Here is a 13,916-nt window from a genome sequence, read left to right on the forward strand (position 1 = left end):
ATCAAGGGAAGGAGAATTAACACATTGCTGCCGCACACCCTCACCTCCCCTCGGACGGTCCTAGATTGCGAAGATTGCGAAGCTGCACGCCCGCTCATCCTACTGCGCCATCGCCATGCGCGCTGCACGAAAGAACGATGGATACCACCGACCGCTGTTCATTGTCTCAACTCTCAACACAAACAAACAAGAAGATTGGAATAGGGGAGCTTGCCATATGAAACTCCAGCGCTAAATTCCTTGTACGGGTCTACCAACTAGAGAATAGCATGCATCGCTCACCCAACCAGAATACCAGTTTCGCTCGTGATGTTTGGGAGCCCGTAGATTCAGAACTCAAGCCTAAGCAAGCTATAACACCTTATCAACTAATCTTCTGCCCCCATTATCCCAAAATAATTGTTGTTGATCTAGTACAAAATTTATACTAATTCAGTATTAAATTTGCGGCATTTTGTTTGTGACGAAGGAAGTATAACACTAAGCTTCCTAGTTTTAAAGAGTTCATATTTAATAGAGGTTTTCAATTGGGATTGGATTATCCCATTTTGATAGAATTAACAATTTCTCAAAACTATCTCATCCCATTTTGATAGAATTAACACCTTATCAACTAATCTTCCGTCCGTCGTGGTCGTTTTGTAGAAAACCCCCTGAAGTTTTCCAAAATCAACCCGCAGTCCAGATTTAAGTGAGAGATGAATCGTTTTTTTGTTTTTATAGGAAACCCCCTGTGCTTTCCCGAAATCAACCCGCAGTACATAACACAGTGAGAGAACAAATCATTTTCTGGATTTTTTATAGAAACCTCCTTCAGTTTTTATAAAATAAACGCGCAGTACATACTTAAGTAAAAAAAACCAATCATTTTCCGTATGTTTTCGAAAACACTCCTACAGTTTTTAATTAATTAATCTGTAGTTAAATTATAAGTGCAAAATACTTTAAAAAAATATATCTTTTAAACAGTAACTTCAATTTTACATTATTATATATGAAATTTTATTAGAAAAATATGTAAAATCTGAATATAATGTTAGTTTATCTATTTAATTTTTTAAAATTCTGTTTATAATGTAATTTAAATCAATAGTGATGCGCACAATTTAAATATAATATTATTTTATTTATTTAATAATTTTTAAATAATATTTATGCTGTAATTTTAATCAATAGCGTACAATCCATTTTTCATAACGAGGCCGATCCATGTTGTTAATTAATCCGCGGTCCAATTATAATTAACAAATACTATAAACACTTTTATCTTTTAAACTGTAACTCTAATTTTAAATTATTACATATGAACTTTCATTCAAAAAATGTGTTGAATCGAAATCTAATGTATCTTACCTATTTAATTTTTAAATTTCTATTTATAATGTAATTTGAATCTATAGTGATGTGTATAATCTAAATATGATGTTATTTTACTTATTTAACATTTTTTAAATTCTATTTATGCAGTAAGTTTAAATAAAGATCTCGATTCATGATTATTAGGTTAAGACGTGTTGTATGGTTTGCTTCCGTTGCAACGCACGGGCTCGCACGGGCTCTTTTGCTAGTACTATACAATATGCTTTCTAATTTTTAATGTCTCATACTTAATTAAGGTCTTTAATTTAAAATTTGCTCGGATTGATTTTAACCGGGTCAATAACTTTTCAAGTGATCTCCCATTCAACTCTTTTATGTCCCTATGTTTTCATTTTTGAAACTTTTACATTAAGTTGAGGTATTCAGTTTGAAATTACATTTTTTATCAGGGAAATGATTTTTCAAATCAAGCGGCATCAACTGGCCTATAAAAACATATCAATCGCACGTTAAATATATATTGGTTACTTGATAACACATAATTTATGTAGTATCAGTGCCAGGCCGGCAAAATCTGAGGCCCTGTGCCAAACTAAAAATTGGGGCCCTATTAATGAAAAAACTAACGAGCAGTTACAATGTATATATATGTCGCAGAAAAAATTATAGTTTATGCAATGTAATATCTTACATAACAAGTGGACATATAAAAGTCATACCTATTCAACTCGCGGTTGCTATTTATTTGAACATCCTCATTCTTTTAGTATTTCTTGAAATGAAATCTTCGATGATATCCTAATAATCAATCTTCTCCAACACTTCACTCTCCAGTGCTATTATGACCAAATCATTGAGTCTTTGCTGTGTCATAGTAGTACGCAGTTTCTTGAATATCAATCTCTTTTGTGCTAAGATATCAATCTCTTTAGAATCAAGAGAATCCCAGTTTCTTGGATCAAATATATCAGACCAAAAAGAATCATCAACATCCTCATGAGTTGAACTATTCAAGTCAACATCAATATTATCTTCCTCTATCTCTATATTATTTGCCTTTGTCTCTTCATCTCTAGAATGAATGTAAGCAACAATTGCAAGTGCAAGGGTAGAAGGATCAACAGACTGATTACCAGATGACACTTGCAGTGCTTTTCTTCTAACATATTTGTCCATATATACCACCATTATAAGATGTATTAATTAAATTTTCTTCTTGTGCTTTTTTCATGCGCTTATAGGCACCAGACTGATGTTTTCTGATGATGATTCAAATCTGTAATCTCTGTCAAAAGTTAGTTACAAAAATAGAAATTACAAGTAAAACCCAAAGTTAATAAAAAAAGAATGTGCTAATGCCTAATGCTAAGCAGTAAGGACCTGGAGGCAGCAGGCTCAAACTATTTAATAATTATAAAATATGTGGATTAGTACCTTGTTAGTTTTGTTCGGTCCTGCAGATCCGTCAGGAAGGATTAGTACCTTGTTTGTTTTGTTCGGTCCTGCACATTCACAGACCGCAGATGGATCGGCAGCCGGCCAGATGCCTGCGCACCAGGCCCTACAACGGACAACAGGAGGACAGATGGTTGATCGCCCTGCACCGGACCGCGCCACCGAACAGTGGCACTGCGGAGTGCGGCTGGCAGGGCACAACGCATAACGTCACAACCCTGCCGCACAAGCGCCTGGAGCCCTCAGCCCTCGTCCCTTGACGCATCCTAGCAAAGGAGTCGAGGAGGCAGTGACGTTAGGTTCCCTAGATGGAGTCGTCCTCGATAACAGCCCATTGTGCTCGTCGACCGGGGTTTGCCGAACACCATATATTTTATTTTCGATACTAGGGCCCTGTTTGGAAACCACTCAGATTATATAATTCAGTTTTTATAATCTATTTTGTCTCCAAACATGACAACTTATGGTATAGATTATAAAAACTAAATGGATAGATTATTAAAAACTCATAATCTAATCTATACCAGCTAAAATCAGATTATGGATTGCTAATGACCCATTACCCTTGTAAAGTTGGAGATAATTACATTTTACCACCGCCACCCACTTTTTTTTAAAAAAACACAGAGGACAGACAGGTCATTATGCAATGTAAAACTATAATTTGTCCTCCAAACATGTCCACTTAGATTATTTTTATAAACCAGATTATATAATCTATCTTCATAATTCAGATTATCATAATCTATTATGGTTCCAAACAGGGCCTAGGTCTATATAATTGTTTTGCCCCCCCCTCCCACAGAATCATGGGCCTTGTACGGGGCGCACAGATGGCATCACTATGGGTTCGGCCCTGTGTAGTATATTCAGATGTGTTAACTTTTAAGCTCTTTTACAGTACATCAAAATAAACGACATAGAATATTTTGATGTAAAGACTCAAAATTTAAGTGCCACAACTTTGTTGTACCCCAGCACAGAGAAATTTTAGGATAACAGCGAGTAACCTAAAACATCAGAAAGAAAAGAGAATAACACAACAACAAACATCTGGCAGCAACAAATTACAGATAGAATCAAAGCGTTAGTTATACTATGCCCCCCTTCCCCTATACCATGCATATGCGCTTCGGTGAAAGAAAAAGACAAGAAACTAGTTCTCAAGAGAAGTGGAGTTGTAATTTTAGAAATATATGTATCTCTAAGACCTCTCCCGATGCATGGGTGCTTATATGAGGTGCTAAGTGCATTAAAGAGCTTAGCAACTAAACTCCTCAATGATAGATGCTTAGTTTTTGGTTGCTAAGCTTCCTTCATTTAACTAGGTGCAGACTCATATTTGTGCTTCCACCCAGGTACACATGCTTAGCATTGTTTCTTCCTAAGGTCACTACATTACTCTCCCTCTTCTTAATTAACATGTACCTCATTTTTTTTTATTTAGTTGGCAACCTTAGCACCTTTACAAGGTGGAGCATTGGAAAGGGCATAAAACCTTTCACAGGAATAACTTTTGGCAACCCAAATTTAAAACGTACATGCTCTCCGTGCCATTAAAATAACTGAATCTTTCACATTTATTATAGATTTTCTCAAGTAAAACTACCGCCTACTTATTTGAGTAGGCTCCCTTCACATCCAAACACCTTTTTGAGACGTCAATTTTCCAGCATTAGATAAACTAGCGGTGGTAGATTTGTTGTTTTTATCTTCCACTTTTATCTCGACGGTATAGCAAGTGAATGGGATTGATAGGTATCGGGAGAGAAGCAACAACAACATCGATGAGTGTCTTCCTATTACTTACTTCAACTCCCTAGTCTTCATGTCCCGGTGGAGTTGTAACAACCCTTCTTTGATGGACGGAAGCTTGAAGATGACCATGGCTCCCCTCTCCGAGGGTGACTCTGCACCGCCGTCGGCTTGGGTAGGGTAGATACATTTTCATGCACAAGCATAGTATCACTGAGACGTATTTCAGGGCCTGGTTGCATGAGCTCAGGAACACGTCGTTGGGGCGAATGATATCGTCAACGGCGGCCTCCAGGTTGTGTAGCTTCTCCACTGCTGCCTAAATTTTGTTCATTTTGGCCTGTCAAGCTGAATTCATCAGCATAATCGATTCAAACACCAACTCGACTGAAAATAATGGCACTTCAAATTTGAAGCAATATAAGAGTTAGCACTTCAACATGGTATGTACCCAGCAATCATCTCAAACGTTTGATACTGATACAAGGTTTAATAAGAGCATAAACCACTTCAATTTTTGTTCATGTGTGACAGGAAGGAAACACAAGACCATGAAGCAGTGGAACGATGGGCAGTCTGCCGGTGTAGTGGCGTGGATGGGGGACACTCCTGAAAACCAGTTCAAATGGATGGAGAACATAAAGGAATTTCAAACTTGGTACTAATTCACCACAGTTGGAAACAACATCACCATAGAAGAAATACAGACCATACATTATTTGGAGAAATCAATACAAGTACAGACAAAAAATAGATAAAAACAAGTACCTAAAAAACTATGAACGATGTGAAAACTGGCTTCTTACAATACATTGTATCAAGGAGCCCGAAACAAGCAAATTGTTATCGTTTGGAAGCAGTCGCAGATATACTTATGTGGTTGTCGGGGCGGCCACCCCCACCACTCCAGTTTCCTCTGGCGGCAAGCTATTCAGGGTAGTTTCACGGTTTATAGTTCCTGGAAAGAGGTGCTCCCTCCATTTACTTATACAAAGGTCACTATAAAAAACACATTTTGCATATATACAAGGCCACAGACAATTGTGGAAAGAGAAGTTAATGCTGTTTACCCATATTAGCAACATTTTTAATACTTCATACATTGAAACATAATAAAAGTTCAATCATTTTTCTATTCCTTTCTTGCATGCATGCTGAGTACTAATGCTCCAAGTAAACAAAAGGACAACTGATTTATAAATCAAGGCATTAAATTTTATCAATAATCTGAGTTGGTGGCTTTGTATATTAAAATAAAGAGAGTACATTTTTTAGGAAGTGCCAGCAGATACTTTTATTTGAGAGAATACCAAGAGGTACGTGATGCTAGTGAGGGAGAGAACAAGAGTTGTCAAATGAACCACATGATGCGAGCCTCCTATTTGTTGTTTCAGGAAACTCCCCAACTCTCGCTAGCACATAAGGTGGCACATTGACTAGAATCTGGTCGTGTTTTTCTATTTCTCTAGTTTTCTCACGTACTACCTCTGTCCCATAACATAAAAACATTTTTCAAACTGTTATAGCTTAAAAACGCTTTAATATTATGGGACGGAGGTAGTACTACCTAGTAATACATGCACACGTGTTGCATGGTGGATGTGTGTGTAGAGTAAGGGTGAAGGTGATATGCATTATGTGCAAGTTGTGCCATCCGGCATGTGTCGAAACAACAAAAATATAGTAGTCTCTCATAAAGTGCGAGAGGAAGCACAAATACACCACGACAGGAAGCACAAGACTAATCTGTTGCCATTTCACGTACGCTACCGCCCCCACTCATTGCTTGCATTTGTATCCAAAAATTTTGGGCCTTAAATGTTTCCCGCGGTTAACTTTAGTTTCTGGTCTGCCAGTCTCGACAAGCTAGACTACAACACTACAAAGTTTGACCAAATATACATTGAGAAATATCAATATCTACAATACAATATATACATCCCATAAAACTATATTTCATAATGAACCTAACGATATTAATTTGGCATTATGAATATTGATACTTGTTTCTATAAGTTTGGTCAAACTAGAGATACTTTGACTTCGGACAAAGCTAATATGTAGACTAAAAAGGAACGGAGGGAGTATGTTCTCAACAAGGGTGACCAATCCTTGAGCCACTTGCCGACAAGGATATATCCACAATCCGTTCAACCTATAAATGGAGAATATTACCATGTTAATTACAAACAACACAATATATTTTTTAAAGGAGATGACCCCAACCTCTTCATCATTGTAATACACACATCCATCTTTGGTAAGAAGTTTCTTAAGGAACTTTTTTTCACAATTACTTTCTTCACAAAAGTTTCTGACGATGCATTCTCGTAAGAAGTTTCTTAAGGAAATTTTCTTAAGAATCACTTTCTTAAGAAAAGTTTCTTCCCATGCATTCTCGTAAGAAGATTATTAAGGAAATTTTCAGAGGAATCATTGTCTAAAGAAGTTTCTTAAGAAAAATTTCTTCTGACGCATTTTTGTAAGAAGTTTTTTAAGGAAGTTTTCTTAGGAATCACTTTCTAAAGAAGTTTCTTCCGACGCATTTTCGTAAGAAGTTTCTTAAGGTAATATTCTAAGGAATCACTTCCTTACGAAGTTTCTTAAGAAAAGTTTCTTTTGGCATATTTTCTTGAGAAGTTTCTTAAGGAAATCTTCTTAGGAATCACTTTCTCCAGAAAAGTTTCTTCCGACACATTTCCGTAAGAAGTTTTGAAGAAATTTTCTAAGGAATCCCTTTCCCAAGAAGTTTATTAATTTTTTTTTCTTCCAACGTATTTTCGTAAGAAGTTTCTAAAGGAAATTTGCTTAGGAATCACTTTCTTAGGAATTTTCTTAATAAAAGTTTCTTCCGACAAATTTTCATAATTAGTTTCTTAAGGAAATTTTCTTAGGAATCACTTTCTTAAGAAGTTTCCTCGGAAAAGTTTTTTTCGACGCATTTTCGTAAGATGCTTCTTAAGGAAATTTTGTTAGGATTAACTTTGATAATAAGTTTATTAAGAAAAGTTTCTTCCGATGGATGTTCGTAAGAAGTTTCTTAAGGAAATTTTCTTTGGAATCACTTTCTTAAGAAGTTTCTAAAGAACAGATTCTTCCGGCTTATTTTCGAAGAATTTCTTAAGGAATATATTTGAGGAATTACTTTCTTAAAAAAAGTTTCTTCGAACGCATTTTGGTAAGAAGATTCATAAGTAAATTTTCTCAAGAATCACTTTCTTAAGAAAAGTTTTTCCATGTCATTTTCGTAAGAAGTTTCTTAAGTAAATTTTCTTACGAGTCACTTTCTACAGAAGTTTCTCGTGACACATCTTCGTCAGAAGTTTTTTAAGGAAATTTTCTAAGGTATATCTGTCTAAAGAAGTTTCTTAAGAAAAGTTTCTTCCGACACATTTTCATAAGAAGTTTCTTAAGGAAATATTCTAAGATATCACTTCCTTAAGAAGTTTCTTAAGAAAAGTTTCTTCCAGCATATTTTCTTAAGAAGTTTCTTAAGGAAATCTTCTTGGGAATCACTTTCTTCACAAAAGTTTCTTCCGACACATTTCCGTAAGAAGTTTTGAAGAAAATTTTCTAAGGAATCCATTTCTCAAGAAGTTTCTTAAAAAAAGTTTCTTCTGACGTGTTTTCGTAAGAAGTTTCTTAAGGAAATTTGCTTAGGAATCACTTTCCTAAGAATTTTCTTAATAAAAGTTTCTTCCGGCAAATTTTCATAATTAGTTTCTTAAGGAAATTTGCTTAGGAATCACTTTCCTAAGAATTTTCTTAATAGAAGTTTCTTCCGACAAATTTTCATAATTAGTTTCTTAAGGAAATTTTCTTAGGAATCACTTCTGTAAGAATCTTCCTCGGAAAAATTTCTTCCGACGTATTTTCGTAAGATGTTTCTTAAGAAAATTTCTTAGGATTAGCTTTGATAATAAGTTTCTTAAGAAAAGTTCTTTCCGATGCATGTTCGTAAGAAGTTTCTTATGGAAATTTGCTTAGGAATCACTTTCTTAAGAATTTTCTTAACACAAGTTTCTTCCCACAATTTTTCATAATTAGTTTCTTAAGGAAATTTTCTTAGGAATCACTTTCTTAAGAAGTATCCTCGGAAAAGTTTCTTCCGACGCATTTTCGTAAGATGTTTCTTTAGAAAATTTCTTAGGATTAAGTTTGATAATAAGTATCTTAAGAAAAGTTTCTTCCGATGGATGTTCGTAAGAAATTTCTTAAGGAAATTTTCTTTGGAATCACTTTCTTAAGAAGTTTCTTAAGAACAGATTCTTCCGGCTTATTTTCGCAAGAATTTCTTAAGGAAATTTGATGAGGAATTACTTTCTTAAAAAAAGTTTCTTCCGACGCATTTTGGCAAGAAGATTCTTAAGAAAATTTTCTTAAGAATATCTTTCTTAAGAAAAGTTTCTTCCATCGCATTTTCAAAAGAAGTTCCTTACGAAAATTTTCTTATGAGTCACTTTTAAAGAAGTTTCTTGTGACACATTTTCATCACAAGTTTTTCAAAGAAATTTTGTTAGGAATCACTTTCTAAATAAGTTGCTTAAGAAAAGTTTATTATGACACATTTTCATAAGAAATTTCTTAAGGAAATCTTCTAAAGTATCACTTCCTTAAGAAGTTTCTTAAGAAAAGTTTCTTCCGGCATATTTTCTTAATAATTTTCTTATGGAATTCTTCTTAAGAATCACTTTCTTCAGAAAACTTTCTTTCGACACATGTCAGTAAGAAGTTTTCAAGAAAATTTCCTAAGGAATCCCTTTCTCAAGATGTTTATTAAAAATATTCTTTCCGACGTGTTTTCGTAAGAAGTTTCTTAAGGAAATTTGTTTGGAATCACTTTCTTATGAATTTTCTTAGTAAAAGTTTCTTCCCACAAACTTTCATAATTAGTTTCTTAAGGAAATTTTCTTAGGAAGTACTTTCTTAAGAAGTTTCCTCGTAAAAGTTTCTTCCAACGCATTTACGCATTTTCGTAAAATGGTTCTTAAGGAAATTTCTTAGGATTGACTTTTCTAATAAGTTTCTTAAGAAAAGTTTCTTTCGATGCATGTTCGTAAGAAGTTTCCTAAGGAAATTTTCTTTGGAATCACTTTCTTAAGAAGTTTCTTAAGCATAGATTCTTCCGGCTTATTTTCGAAAGAATTTCTTAAGGAAATTTGCTGAGGAATTAGTTTCTTAATAAAAGTTTCTTCCGACGCATTTTGGAAAGAAGATTCTTAAGGAAATTTTCTTACGAGTCACTTTCTACAGAATTTTCTTGTGACACATTTTCGTCAGATGTTTTTTAAGGAAATTTTCTTAGGAATCAGTTTCTAAAGAAGTTTCTTAAGAAAAGTTTCTTCCGACATATTTTCGTAAGAAGTTTCTTAAGGAAATATTCTAAGATATCACTTCCTTAAGAAGTTTCTTAAGTAAATTTTCTTCCAGCATAATTTCTTAATAAGTTTCTTAAGGAAATCTTCTTAGGAATCTCTTTCTTCAGAAAAGTTTCTTCCGACACATTTCCGTAACAAGTTTTTAAGAAGATTTTCTAAGGAATCCCTTTCACAAGAAGTTTATTAAAAAAAGTTTCTTCCAACGTGTTTTTGTAAGAAGTTTCTTAAGGAAATTTGCTTACGAATCACTTTACTAAGAATTTGCTTAATAAAAGTTTCTTCCGACAAATTCTCATAATTAGTTTCTTAAGGAAATTTTCTTAGGAATCACTTTTGTAAGAAGTTTCCTCGGAAAAAATTCTTCCGACGCATTTTCGTAAGATGTTTCTTAAGAAAATTTCTTAGGATTAACTTTGATAATAAGTTTCTTAAGAAAAGTTTCTTCCGATGCAAGTTCGTAAGAAGTTTCTCAAGAAAATTTTCTTTTGAATCACTTTCTTATGAATTTTCTTAAGAACAGCTTCTTCCGGCATATTTTCAAAGGAATTTCTTAGGATTTTTTCAGAGGAATTACTTTCTTAAAAAAAGTTTCTTCCGACACATTTTGGTAAGAAGATTCTTAAGGAAGTTTTCCTAAGAATCACTTTCTTAAGAAAAGTTTCTTCCATCGCATTTTTGTAAGAAAGTTTTTAAGGAAATTTTATTACGAGTGACTTTCTAAAGAAGTTTCGTGTGACACATTTTCGTCAGAAGTATTTAAGGAAATTTTCTTAGGAATCACTTTCTAAAGAAGTTTCTTAAGAAAAGTTTCTCCCAACACATTTTTGTAAGAAGTTTCTTAAGGAAATATTCTATGGTACCACTTCTTAATAAGTTTCTTAAGAAAGGTTTCTTCCGGCATATTTTCTTAATAAGTTTCTTAAGGAATCCCTTTCACAAGAAGTTTATTAAAAATTGTTTCTTCCGACGTGTTTTTGTAAGAAGTTTTTTATGGAAATTTGCTTAGGAATCACTTTCTTAAGAATTTTCTTTATACAAATTTCTTCCGATAAATTTTCATTTCTTATGGAAATTTTCTTAGGAATCACTTTCTTAAGAAGTATCCTCGGAAAAGTTTCTTCCGACGCATTTTCGTAAGATGTTTCTTAAGAAAATTTCTTAGGATTAACTTTGATAATAAGTTTCTTAAGAAAAGTTTCTTCCGATGGATGTTCGTAAGAAATTTCTGAAGGAAATTTTCTTTGGAATCACTTTCTTAAGAAGTTTCTTAAGAACAGATTCTTCCGGCTTATTTTCGCAAGAATTTCTTAAGGAAATTTTATGAGGAATTACTTTCTTAAAAAAGTTTCTTCCGACGCATTTTGGCAAGAAGATTCTTAAGGAAATTTTCTTAAGAATCACTTTCTTAAGAAAAGTTTCTTCCATCGCATTTTCGTAAGAAGTTTCTTACGAAAATTTTCTTATGAGTCAATTTCTAAAGAAGTTTCTTGTGACACATTTTCGTCACAAGTTTTTTAAAGAAATTTTGTTAGGAATCACTTTCTAAAGAAGTTTCTTAAGAAAAGTTTATTATGACACATTTTCGTAAGAAATTTCTTAAGGAAATCTTCAGAAGTGTCACTTCCTTAAGAAGTTTCTTAAGAAAAGTTTCTTCTGGCATATTTTCTTAATAAATTTCTTATGGAATTCTTCTTAAGAATCACTTTCTTCAGAAAAGTTTCTTCCGACACATGTTAGTAAGAAGTTTTCAAGAAAATTTCCTAAGGAATCCCTTTCTCAAGATGTTTATTAAAAATATTCTTTCCGATGTGTTTTCTTAAGAAGTTTCTTAAGGCAATTTGTTTGGAATCACTTTCTTATGAATTTTCTTAGTAAAAGTTTCTTCCCACAAACTTTCATAATTAGTTTCTTAAGGAAATTTTCTTAGGAATTACTTTCATAAGAAGTTTGTGACGCCCTCGGCTTAATCGTACGCTAACCATACACGCAATTGTGTACGATCAAACCCAAGGACTCACGGGAATATATCACAACACAACTCTAGACGCAAATAAAATAACATCAGCTTCATATTACAAGCCAGGGCCTCGAGGGCTAGAATACGAAAGCTCGATAAACACACGAGTCAGCGGAAGCAACAATTATCTGAGTACAGACATAAAACATGGGATGCCTTAGAGAAGGCTAGCACAAAAGACACAACGATCGAACGAGGCGAGGCCTCCTGCCTGGGAACCTCCTAACTACTCCTGATCATCAGCGGCCTCCACGTAGTAGTAGGCACCGTCGGGGTAGCAGTCGTCGGCGGCGGGGACCTCCATCTCCTGGGCTCCATCATCTGGTCGTAGCAAACGGATCAAGGGGACAAGGGGGGAGCAAAGCAGCGGTGAGTACTCATCCAAAGTACTCGCAAGTCTTACATCAGAACTATTCTAATTATGCATCAGTATCAAAGAAGGGGGTTATATGTGGACTGACTGCAGCAATGCGAGAATAGAGAGAGAAGGCCTAGTCCTATCGAAGACTAGCGTCTTCAGGGTCTTGCAGCAATAGACGAGAGTAGAACAGGGGTAAAACATTAATAGTCATATTGTTGCAGCAATATTAAAGTGAGGTCATGCCTAAAGATCCTCCCTCGACTCCCTGCGAGGAAGCAATCCCGAGGCAAACTAATTCCAGTTAAGTAACAATTGTAGTTGTAAAAGACCGGGGCACAACTCCAAGTCGTCCTATAACCGTGGACACGGCTATCCGAATAGTTAATTTTCATCCCTGCAGGGGTGCACCACATGTCCCGTCACGCTCGATAACACTCTGGCCGGACATACTTTTCTGGGTCCTGCCCGGCCTCGGAATATCGACACGTCGCAGCCCCACCTAAGACTAATCAGAGAGGCCAGCCCGCCGGTCTAAATCCTAAGCACAAAGGGTTCGTGGGCCCAGTTCCCCTTCACGCTCCTGCACGTGGCGTGGGCGGCCGACGTCAGTCCTAGCATCCCTTAATCACAAGCGCGATGCATCTCGGGACCACTCGGGCGCGCGCCGCTACATTGCTGGCATCTGAAAAGCTTCGGCTGATACCGCGACGCCGAGTACCCATAATTCTTCCCGCGTAGCCGGTTAGTGCGAAAAGGTCTCCGACCAACCCAGATCAAATACCCTAATCCATTAGCATTTTAAAATGGGCCAGCAACGCAGTCTCACGGGAATCCACCCGTCTTACTACTAATCACCAATGATCCCAGTAACATGGTCAAGTAACTGTGTGGTTGTACCATCGGGGGGAGAATCCGAGGTATCACCCTCGTTGGATATCGAACGATGTACCCGTCAAGGTGGGCTTAGAGGAATCACCCTCGGGGGTCCCACACTCGCGGGGTTGCACGACAGGGGCGTCATCGGGAATGGTGAAAGAGGAATCACCCTCGATAACCACGACCGACTAGCTATACTACAGAGATATCATCAGGAGTACTTAGCGAGGTGTCACCCTCGGTACCCGATAGTATCTATGTAGCGTCGTACAACGAAGGGGGTTGAATGTGCTGTGTCGGGTCTGGCTCGTCGATCAGAGATCGAGATTTGAAAACAAGCGGGGCAACTGAGCTACGGGGTCAGAGGGGATGACTGCTCCACCTATACTAAGCATATTAAAGGTACATGACTGAAAGTAGCAGTTTATCAAAAATAGGCTATGCATCAGATATAGGAGCTAACTACAACAGTAGCAAAATACTAATGCAAGCAGTAGAAAGAAAGACATAGGCGATATAGGAATGATCAAGGGGAATTTGCTTGCCTTGCTGCTCTGCGGCAAAGGACTGATCGACAGGGTCGTAGATGTACCCGGCAGCAGCGTCAGTCTCGGGGTCTACCGGTAAGAAGAGGGGGAAGAAACAATAAATAATAGCACCGATGCAACACAAGGCATGACATGGCAAGATGCAGGCTAGACATGAGCTAACGCAGCAACATGCATCATAGACGGGTCGGAAGAATATCTGACGA

Source organism: Hordeum vulgare, chromosome 7H (genome assembly GCF_904849725.1).
Source record: "Hordeum vulgare subsp. vulgare chromosome 7H, MorexV3_pseudomolecules_assembly, whole genome shotgun sequence".
Lineage (NCBI taxonomy): Eukaryota > Viridiplantae > Streptophyta > Magnoliopsida > Poales > Poaceae > Hordeum > Hordeum vulgare.